At 38.8% G+C, this 12,027-nt stretch overlaps 2 long non-coding RNA genes across 2 annotated transcripts; both read right to left on the reverse strand.

The window, feature by feature from the left end:
* Window positions 1–1,940: 1,940 nt before the first annotated feature.
* On the reverse strand, window positions 1,941–2,837 carry LOC130996974 (uncharacterized). Its single transcript, XR_009092899.1, has 2 exons — window positions 2,721–2,837; window positions 1,941–2,137 (listed from the first exon to the last, which is right to left on the reverse strand). It is a non-coding gene; the product is annotated as an uncharacterized LOC130996974 (long non-coding RNA).
* Window positions 2,838–7,378: 4,541 nt separating this feature from the next.
* LOC130996973 (uncharacterized) lies at window positions 7,379–8,882 on the reverse strand. Its single transcript, XR_009092898.1, has 2 exons — window positions 8,169–8,882; window positions 7,379–7,585 (listed from the first exon to the last, which is right to left on the reverse strand). It is a non-coding gene; the product is annotated as an uncharacterized LOC130996973 (long non-coding RNA).
* Between the last annotated feature and the right edge of the window lie 3,145 nt (window positions 8,883–12,027).

Consider the following 12,027-nt stretch of genomic DNA (forward strand, 5'->3'; position numbering starts at 1 on the left):
TCCTTCGGACATTTCTACGGGCTCGTTTCGTTCAATACCCGAATTAAATCGTAATCATTTAAAAATAAATACTCACTTACTTTTACACATTTGGAATGCATAAAATGTATTAATTTTAACTCAATATGATTCACAGAAAAATAAAATTTATTTTATTCTCTGTTTTTCTTTAAAGAAAATCTAGGCATCAAAACACTTTATTATCGCAAGGATAATTATTCTCATTTATCGGGAATTAAAAGACCTATCTTATATTAGAGTTCGTTTGATACGTGGTATGAGATAATGTATGATATGTTTGACTGAGATTTCTTTAACTACATATCATATTAATATCATGTTTGGTAGAATACATTAAAATATCTGTAAAATATAGTAATATATATATTGTTTGGTATGATGTATTGAGATTTTATAAAGTTAATAATAGTTATAATTAAGATTTGTATTACGTATTTCGTAGGTGATATACAGAATCCCTTAAATCAGTATAATATTTTCGGGCTTTTAATTTATATAGGGTCTTGTGCTTCGTATTACTTCTTAGTTATTACCAAACAAGATATTAAAGTGTCATATTATACACCATAATCATCTGGACCAAATGAGCTCAAGATGTAATTAATTTTAGGATCGATAATTTGAAGTAATACAGAATCAGTTGGTTAAGCTGAAAGATCTTATTAATTGGGTTATACTCCCTCCGTCCCAATAATGAAGACACACTTCATTTGGGCACGGAGATTAAGGAGAGATATATTAGGTATTAAAGTGTTGGGAACCACCTCTATTAGTGTAGTTGATTAGTTTTAATTTAGTGTATTTATTTATTTCTATTTAATGTTTTAGTTGAATTTTAAATTTTTGTAATTTCATTAGTTTCGAAAATTTTAATTAATTTAAATGAATTAAATAAAAATTTGTCCAGAATTCATTACCGCCGCCTCCGACAACCACCGCCGCCACCTCCGACACCACCGCCACCTCAGAAATTCAACCCCCAATTCATACCCAAAATCGACACTACCGCCGCCTACGACAACCACCACCACCTCAGAAATTCAACCCCCAAATCAAACCCAAAATCGAACCTGCAAAATCGAACCCAAAAATCGAACAGAGAGAGATGCGAGGGGAAGAAGGAAGGCGGTCGCGGCGCGGCCCCAGAGCCGCCGTCGGACGGAGAAGGAGAAGCAGGCGGCGGCCGAAGAAGGAGAAGAGAGAGAGATGAGCGCGGTTTCAGACCCGACGTATCTCGAGCGATGCCTCCACCTCCCCAGAACCAGATCCACCACTATCTTCCTCTCTCAAATCGAACCTAGAAATTGAGGGTGGTGGTTTGGCGGATCTGGGTTTTTGGGAGAATGAGAGGAAGGGCGGTGGTGGCGGATCTGGCAGAGGAAGGGCGTGGGAAGGGGCGCCGTTTGAGGGAGAATCGGAGAGAAAGAGGGAGGGGCTAGGGCTCGGCAGGGCAGCGGCGGTGATGAGGGAGAGAGGGCGCGATGAGGGTGAAAACCGCCGGCAGGGCGGCGGCGCCAAGAGAGCAGAGAGAGAGGATGAGTGAGAATATTGAAAGAGGGATAAATGATTTAGGGTTTTATTAGACTTTTATACTCTAATTAGTGATAAATTAATTAATGATTGGTAAGCCCTAATTATTTCCATATATAGAAATGTGTCTTCATTATTGGGATAGAGCCCATTAAGGAAAGTGTGTCTTCATTATTGGGACGGAGTGTCACACCCCAATTTCTGAAGGAATAATTATAACTGAGGTGCAACTAAATCATTGAAATGAACAAGGGAAAAACCTTGTAAAATACGAATAATGGGATGATAAACGGGCTTCGCCCCTTTGGATGAAGAAAGACAGATATCCAAACGATACTAATCCATCGACAAACATAACAACTTCAGGATCACAAGTTTAGTTTCATGCCTCGGATAACCAACATTCATTAATCGAAATACGTAAGAGTCAAGAGTCTAAGCTCATCAAAAGATATCATTTAGAGTCATAACATAAAAGTCTTAAGTCAAGGAAACGAAAGACAAATAAAGGCTAGTACTACAGCGGAAGTCAAAACACGGAGTTGAACCCTAGCCTCAGCTCTCCCCGTCAGCACCAGCCATCAACCTGAAAAATATTTGAAAATATTTGGGCTAAGTACTAATGTACTTAGTGGGCTGCAACTTTTAAAACATTTCACAATTCGTAAGAGCAGTTTATCCAATCATTCATGACATAACTTAGAAGGTTTTAAAACAAAAATAACTTCTAAGCATGTTAAAGTATTAGCGCGCCATTGTCACACTCTGTTTAGTTACTCGCTGTGATACCGGACCTTTTAGCCACCGACGTATCGCTTTCTCCCATGACACTTGCCCTGAGGACGTAACTCAGACAAGTTGAATTGACCTCGGGACGCTACCCGGGCAGGCCTTACATGATACATGCTCCGGAACACATCCAACCAAGCACCCTTATAACGCCTCTTACATGAATTAGTGCCCGATGGAGATCAACCCACCGAAACAACTAACAAGTGTACACAATTCTCAAACAACGTGTTAGGTCATAAGAGAACCTCGATCGATCCATGAATTGCGAGCCTTAAACATAACAGAGCGCACAAAAATATTTATTGGATAAACAGTTTTCAATTCATGAAATATTTAGAGCTTAATAACTCAAGCATACATTTGAAAAATAAGCCCACCTGAATAGGCAATGCCTGTCGTTTATCTAATCTCTGAATCGGAATAGTTGCGCAAGTCCTCACGATCCACAAAGCCTACAAGAAATCTATAATCTTAATAGGTCTCCTGAATCTAATCTTAAGTCTTAGTAAAGTGCTTAACATTCTATGATTCACTTAGCCGGGTTTTCAAAATTTAATAAATATTTGAAAACTGAAATTCTTGAGTTAAGGACACCAACAATATCCTTACTCGATTTACTTTAATAATTGGATTTATAAATATAAACCAATTAAAACAATCGTTGTTTTATTTGCAAAATGTTTAATGCAAATTTCTTTCATGCTTTAAATCATATAATAAATAATTACACTCAATAAATATGCATAAAATAATAATATTATGCAAATCACCTTTAATATAATTAATCAAACTCTATTAGAGTTTAATTAGTCAAATATAATTATGCAATTATATGAATGGAATCATATCATTTTGGGCCAAACAAATAAGTAAAAAGTTCATTTTATGAAAATAACACACAGCCCAAATGAAATAAAATCGGCCCAGTCATTTAAATCGGCCCAAAATTGGGCCCAACCCATATTCTTTCTTCTTCTTTAAAACACACACACAACACACACTAACACAAACACACGCACACACCCATAGCCGCACCCCCCCCCCAACTCTCCTTTCCCTTTTCTCCCTCTCAGTTCTCTGTCTCCTCTCTCTGTCCGGCCAAGAGCGGCGCCGCCACACCGGCGCGCCGTCTCACCTCCGCGTCTCCACTTCCCTCTCACTCTCTCGGATTCCGCCCCCATCACTCGCCCTCTATCGCACCGGACCCAGAACTCCCTCCGACGACTGCACCAGACCAGCCGCCGCCGCCTGAACTCCCTCCCTCCTCACTCAAATCGGCCGACAGAAGCAGGAGAAACGGACTGCCGCCGCGCCCTCCACCTCCCTCGTCTCTCTCTCAATCCTCCCCTGTTCACAGATCCGGCGGCCGCATCAGTAGGAGCTAACCACCGCCGCCCTTCTCACCCTCTCTCTCTCTCTCTGCACACTCCGGTCAACAGTGGCGCGGAGCCACCGCCGGCCGCCGCCTGCCCTCCCCCCTGATTTCGACTCACACACAGCAAGCACACATACTCAACATCATAAGCTTCTTCACCCTTCTATTTTCGATTCTCTTCATTGTAAAAAAAACATTAAAGTTTTGGAATGAAAAAGTTTGCATCTTTACAGCTTTTGAAGTTCAAAACTCCCACAATTGTTGGTTTTATTCGTACTGTGATGTTGAGCATGAATGAATAAGTAGAGGAATTGAAAGGTGAAACCTTTTTGTATGAATTCTGTTCGGTGGTTTCTGTAAAAATGGCAGATATTTGATGGTTTTCTCTGCATATGAAAGAAATCTGCTGATATTAGAAAATGAATGAGAAGATTGAGACTTGAATAAACAAGAAGAATTCTTTACCGTAGAAGTTGTGTTGTTGTGGTAAGGAGAGAAGATGAATGAGGATGATATTTTATAGGAGCAATGACGAATAATAGAAAGTAGAAGCATGCGTGAAGGATTGAAAAGAGGGAGGTGAGACGTTGAAAAATTTACCCAAAATCCCTGAGATTAGGGGATTTTGTATGACTTGTAGGAGTGGGCGCATGGTGTGAATAGTGTAGCAATTGTAGAGGCATGGTGAAACACACTGTTCATGGCTGTGGTACAAATGAGGAGGTTGGTGTGGGCTTTTGGGCTTTGGTATTTATAGAATATCATTTCAATAAAAAAAAAAACTAAGGCCCAAATAAATATTTGTCAAAGCCCAACACATTTAAATAATTAAAGCCTAACATAAATTAAATCATGTAGTATTAAAAATAATATTAGCATATAGAATTAATCACATTCATATAATTCAATTTATGCAATGCACAAAAATTCAAAAGACTAAATTTAAAAAAAAAACTTTTGAAAATAATTTTGTTGGAATAAACTCATTTTCATTTCTCCGGCATAAATCATCTTAATCTAAGTTCAAAATAATTCTAAATTTAATATAAATAGGCGGGGTGTTACATTCCTCCCTCCTTATAAAAATTTCGTCCTCGAAATTGCATATCTGGGTCATCTAGTTTGGATACTAGACTTTCATTCCACTCAACTCTTGTGCGGCACTAAATCATATACGTACTTAATTCCCTAACAGCGCGATATCGTTTAGCAAACTAGAAAATTTTCCTCAAACTATGGTACGTCGTTATGTCGTGGAAACTTGTCTCGTCCTCTCCTGAAGATTGAAGAGGGATCTTTTCTCTTGTTAAAAGTATCGTGGCGCTGACTTGAGTAAGTCAACCAATTCGAGGATTGCATCAAATTCTATCATAGGAATAACATGTAAGTATGTCTAAATGTTTCAGCGCCTATATCGAGCTCTGAGTTCGCGGTGACGTCCTTAGTAGTAGTCTTTCATCGTCAGTTGTACTAATTTCTAACGTTATTACGGACGATTGTGGCGTCAATTCTAATATCTTACAAGCAGCATATGAAATGAAATAATAGGATACTCCAGTATTGAATAGAGCTATAATCGACATGTCGAAAACATTAATCGTACCTGCCATGTTTCCGTGATCTCCTGCTGCTTGGTGTTGGTTAATGGCATAGGCCCTAGCGTATTGTGGTTGCCCCTGATTTCCTCTAGGACCTTGGTTTTGTCGCTGTTGGTTCCCGGGATTTTGTTGTTGTGGCGCTCCCCCTCTTTTCTTTGGGCATGCTGAAGCAAAATGCCCTGTTTCTCCGCAGTAATAACAAACATTCGTTCCTTTCATGCATTCCCCTAAATGGGGTTTCCGACACTTTGGGCAAGGTGGTGGAGTTATCGCTTGCGACTGTTCGTTCTGATGCTGATTCGGATTTTGATTAGCAACCCATGGTTTCTTCCCACTTCCATTTCCAGAGTTCCCCACAGTTTCCTCATTCCATCTCCTTTTTCCTTTACTATTATCTTGAGGTGGTACAAATCCAGACTGTCCGGGAGCTTTTCCTTTCTCTCTTGGCAGCAGTGATTCAATGGTGAGGGCTCTGCTCAATGTTTGCGCGTAGGTGAGACCTCCTTGACTTGCTAAAGAAATCGCTATCTCATGACGCAATCCGTTTCTAAATTTTTCTGCACGCTTCTCATCAGTGTCCACCAGCGTCGGAGCATATCTTGATAGCTGATTGAAGGCTCTATCGTACTCAGTCACTGTCCACGCCCTCTGCTTCAGATTCCAGAACTCATTCTGCTTCTTCTGTCTATAGCATCCTGGTATGTACTTCTCATACAACACAGTCTTAAAATCTTCCCAAGTGAAATTTTCCCACTGTTCCTCAGTCATTGTGCGTCTCACTGATTCCCACCAGAAATCGGCTTCGTCCACCAATTGGTAGGTTGCACAAGTTACTTTGTCTTCGTCATCGCAACGGATGTAGTTAAAGATACGCTCTATAGCCCTAACCCATTTTTCGGCGTCTGTTGGATCGCCCAGCCCGTCAAACGTTGGAGGTTTTTCCTTGCGAAACTTCTCTTCAGCAGTACGATTTGGTGCTACTTGTTGGATTGGCTCTTCATGGAAGAATCCCCTGCCGCGTCCGCGACCACGACCACGTCCTCGTCCCCTACCGCGTCCTCTTGGTGCGTCTTCCATTCTGGTTTACGGACGATATCAACACATCAGTGAGACTTCTTCTGCATACATACATTCATAGATATATACAAGATATATCGCTTCTATGGTGTAACCATGTGAAAGACTAGTTCTATGTAGAAACAAATCTTAACTTAAGTGGATCCTTGATCTCATGACATTGCTTCTACGTTGTAACATATCTATGTTAAACGTTGATATCTTATCATTCCTTACTTAAATCGATCAAGCGGAGCTATCACGACTAACATTTCTAAAGTATCCTTAGGTAGTACTCGAACGGTTTATAAGAGGACTTATCATTCAAATCGTATAGGCTGTGAAAACCTACAGCGATAACATAAAACCTTTCATTCATTCAATCATTTGTTTCTTTTGAAACCTTAAAAACATTTGGACAGTGCATGTCCCTTTCATGAAAACTTTTCTCAAGTCGGAAAGATTTAGGAAATCTAACTCGATCATAAATTCATTGATTCGTTAAGGGCTCGGGTAGTCCCAAACACGACATACATAGATTGGTTATATGAGTCGGAGACTCAAAATAACAATATGAAAGCGATAAGCAATTCATATAACATCATTCATTGAAAGCGCGCACTTCTTGAAAACTTGAAAGCATTTAAAATCATTGAAACTTTTAAATCGTACCTTTTCGTTGCGGCAGTGTGACGGCGAGCTGAGGGTCAACAATTTTTTTCTTAGAAGTCTAGAGATACTAATCTAGACTCGATGTTAGAAGCTTATGGTTATCAGAGACATGAAAGAAAACTTATGCTCTGATACCATTCTCTCACACCCCAATTTCTGAAGGAATAATTATAACTGAGGTGCAACTAAATCATTGAAATGAACAAGGGAAAAACCTTGTAAAATACGAATAATGGGATGATAAACGGGCTTCGCCCCTTTGGATGAAAAAAGACAGATATCCAAACGATACTAATCCATCGACAAACATAACAACTTCAGGATCACAAGTTTAGTTTCATGCCTCGGATAACCAACATTCATTAATCGAAATACGTAAGAGTCAAGAGTCTAAGCTCATCAAAAGATATCATTTAGAGTCATAACATAAAAGTCTTAAGTCAAGGAAACGAAAGACAAATAAAGGCTAGTACTACAGCGGAAGTCAAAACACGGAGTTGAACCCTAGCCTCAGCTCTCCCCGTCAGCACCAGCCATCAACCTGAAAAATATTTGAAAATATTTGGGCTAAGTACTAATGTACTTAGTGGGCTGCAACTTTTAAAACATTTCACAATTCGTAAGAGCAGTTTATCCAATCATTCATGACATAACTTAGAAGGTTTTAAAACAAAAATAACTTCTAAGCATGTTAAAGTATTAGCGCGCCATTGTCACACTCTGTTTAGTTACTCGCTGTGATACCGGACCTTTTAGCCACCGACGTATCGCTTTCTCCCATGACACTTGCCCTGAGGACGTAACTCAGACAAGTTGAATTGACCTCGGGACGCTACCCGGGCAGGCCTTACATGATACATGCTCCGGAACACATCCAACCAAGCACCCTTATAACGCCTCTTACATGAATTAGTGCCCGATGGAGATCAACCCACCGAAACAACTAACAAGTGTACACAATTCTCAAACAACGTGTTAGGTCATAAGAGAACATCGATCGATCCATGAATTGCGAGCCTTAAACATAACAGAGCGCACAAAAATATTTATTGGATAAACAGTTTTCAATTCATGAAATATTTAGAGCTTAATAACTCAAGCATACATTTGAAAAATAAGCCCACCTGAATAGGCAATGCCTGTCGTTTATCTAATCTCTGAATCGGAATAGTTGCGCAAGTCCTCACGATCCACAAAGCCTACAAGAAATCTATAATCTTAATAGGTCTCCTGAATCTAATCTTAAGTCTTAGTAAAGTGCTTAACATTCTATGATTCACTTAGCCGGGTTTTCAAAATTTAATAAATAAATATTTGAAAACTGAAATTCTTGAGTTAAGGACACCAACAATATCCTTACTCGATTTACTTTAATAATTGGATTTATAAATATAAACCAATTAAAACAATCGTTGTTTTATTTGCAAAATGTTTAATGCAAATTTCTTTCATGCTTTAAATCATATAATAAATAATTACACTCAATAAATATGCATAAAATAATAATATTATGCAAATCACCTTTAATATAATTAATCAAACTCTATTAGAGTTTAATTAGTCAAATATAATTATGCAATTATATGAATGGAATCATATCATTTTGGGCCAAACAAATAAGTAAAAAGTTCATTTTATGAAAATAACACACAGCCCAAATGAAATAAAATCGGCCCAGTCATTTAAATCGGCCCAAAATTGGGCCCAACCCATATTCTTTCTTCTTCTTTAAAACACACACACAACACACACTAACACAAACACACGCACACACCCATAGCCGCACCCCCCCAACTCTCCTTCCCCTTTTCTCCCTCTCGGTTCTCTGTCTCCTCTCTCTGTCCGGCCAAGAGCGGCGCCGCCACACCGGCGCGCCGTCTCACCTCCGCGTCTCCACTTCCCTCTCACTCTCTCGGATTCCGCCCCCATCACTCGCCCTCTATCGCACCGGACCCAGAACTCCCTCCGACGACTGCACCAGACCAGCCGCCGCCGCCTGAACTCCCTCCCTCCTCACTCAAATCGGCCGACAGAAGCAGGAGAAACGGACTGCCGCCGCGCCCTCCACCTCCCTCGTCTCTCTCTCAATCCTCCCCTGTTCACAGATCCGGCGGCCGCATCAGTAGGAGCTAACCACCGCCGCCCTTCTCACCCTCTCTCTCTCTCTCTGCACACTCCGGTCAACAGTGGCGCGGAGCCACCGCCGGCCGCCGCCTGCCCTCCCCCCTGATTTCGACTCACACACAGCAAGCACACATACTCAACATCATAAGCTTCTTCACCCTTCTATTTTTGATTCTCTTCATTGTAAAAAAAACATTAAAGTTTTGGAATGAAAAAGTTTGCATCTTTACAGCTTTTGAAGTTCAAAACTCCCACAATTGTTGGTTTTATTCGTACTGTGATGTTGAGCATGAATGAATAAGTAGAGGAATTGAAAGGTGAAACCTTTTTGTATGAATTCTGTTCGGTGGTTTCTGTAAAAATGGCAGATATTTGATGGTTTTCTCTGCATATGAAAGAAATCTGCTGATATTAGAAAATGAATGAGAAGATTGAGACATGAATAAACAAGAAGAATTCTTTACCGTAGAAGTTGTGTTGTTGTGGTAAGGAGAGAAGATGAATGAGGATGATATTTTATAGGAGCAATGACGAATAATAGAAAGTAGAAGCATGCGTGAAGGATTGAAAAGAGGGAGGTGAGACGTTGAAAAATTTACCCAAAATCCCTGAGATTAGGGGATTTTGTATGACTTGTAGGAGTGGGCGCATGGTGTGAATAGTGTAGCAATTGTAGAGGCATGGTGAAACACACTGTTCATGGCTGTGGTACAAATGAGGAGGTTGGTGTGGGCTTTTGGGCTTTGGTATTTATAGAATATCATTTCAATAAAAAAAAAAACTAAGGCCCAAATAAATATTTGTCAAAGCCCAACACATTTAAATAATTAAAGCCTAACATAAATTAAATCATGTAGTATTAAAAATAATATTAGCATATAGAATTAATCACATTCATATAATTCAATTTATGCAATGCACAAAAATTCAAAAGACTAAATTTTAAAAAAAAACTTTTGAAAATAATTTTGTTGGAATAAACTCATTTTCATTTCTCCGGCATAAATCATCTTAATCTAAGTTCAAAATAATTCTAAATTTAATATAAATAGGCGGGGTGTTACACGGAGGGAGTATGAAATTTGACCACTATATTTATTAGCAAATCATAATCAATATTGAATTATACTTTATTCGTCCCAATTAACTTGATCATTATTCTTTTTCGGGCTGTCCCAACTAACTTGACCACTTTCTTTATATGTGAATTTTTTTTTCTTTATTCACTTCTTCATTTTTTTCATCTATCACACTTAACACACTAAACACTAACTTTTTAAATTTTGTGACGAAAAAAAAGTGATCAAGCTAGTTGGAACAGATGGAATATGCTAACCACATATCATACTATTACACATTATTATCATAAACTAGTGTATTACCCGTCGAAATTCGACGGGTACATATTTTTTGTAATTTATATATTTTATGTTATTCTTATGATAATTATATAAAATAATTTTTTATGTAAATTATTTATATAATTAATTAAATTAAATTAAATTAGTAATACATTTTAAATTATATTAATCTCAACAACTTTTAGCAATTAAATTATTAATTTTGTTGAGATCATAAAAAATACCCATTAGTTTTCATATGAAATTTTATAAAAAGTTAACGCGTAAGAAAAAAAAAAGAGTAGAAATACATATAAATTTGACATAGGTATGATGGCGGATTGATTTGTTGCATTTGTTGTTACAAGATTTATTAATTTTGTTCATTTTTTTTTTTTTTGCCTTTTATATGGAGTTTGAAAAATCATAATTGAATTGTGAGTATCATATAATTCCGAACTTCTAAAAGCATAACTAATTATGAAAATAATCTCGCCTGATATTTAAAAGACCATAACTGATTTATCGAACATCGTATCATTTGGAGTTTTAAGACCAACCAAGTTGTGGGCATCATCTCGTCGCAAACTTGACAGATCATCTCTAACTTCTGAGCATTATCTTGTCTGAAACTTGAAAGAGAATCATCTCGTCTAAAACTTGAAAGAGCATCATCTCGTCTGGAGTTTTGAGCATCATCTCATCTAGAGTTTGAGAGAGCATCATCAAATATGAAATTATATTCAACCATGACTCCAATTGTCAACTATCTAACAAACATAACTCTAACAATTTAGATATTTTATTTATATATGTAATTTTATTAGTTCAAACTCTAGAGAGAAAGGAAAGAGAAGAGATCTTAAAGCAGTAAAAGAGAGAGTGTGTGCTTTATTTCATCATCGTAGGTATTTATAGGCATTACAGTCGGGGTAAAGTAGTAAATTCGTTTGGTCATCTATTCCGCATGCTCGCCATTAAACTAATTAAGGCTATTATTAGATTATAACTTGTCAGGTCGTTGTCCCCTAATTACAGAGCTGGATTCTGTCCTCATCATCCCGCTCTGTCTAGTAGCTCTGGATTTCCTTCCTTGGGGCAGACTTTTACTCTTTGGCTCCGCTCTGCTAAATAGCTCCGCCTTCTGGCGAATTGTCTCTGGCATGTGGCTCCGCGCTCTGGCTCCAATAGCTTAGCTCTGACTCTGGATCTGGCGATTTGGCTCTGGCTCTGACTCTAACGACTTAGCTCTGACTTTGGATCTGGCGACTTGGCTCTGGCTCTGACTTTAATGACTTAGCTCTGGCATCTCTGCTCTGGCAGCTCTGCTCTGACAACTTGGCTCTGGCCCTCTGGAAGCTCTACTCTGGTTAGCTCTGGCTCTGGTAGCTTTGCTCTGGAAGCTCTGCTCTGGCAACTCTGCTCTGGCAGCTTTGCTCTGGCATCTCTGCTCTGGTTAGCTCTGGCATCTCTGCTCTGGCAGCTCAACTCAGCGGTGACTCGGCAGCGGACGAACCGC

The sequence above is a fragment of the Salvia miltiorrhiza genome, chromosome 8, assembly GCF_028751815.1.
Source record: "Salvia miltiorrhiza cultivar Shanhuang (shh) chromosome 8, IMPLAD_Smil_shh, whole genome shotgun sequence".
NCBI classification, from domain to species: Eukaryota; Viridiplantae; Streptophyta; class Magnoliopsida; order Lamiales; family Lamiaceae; genus Salvia; species Salvia miltiorrhiza.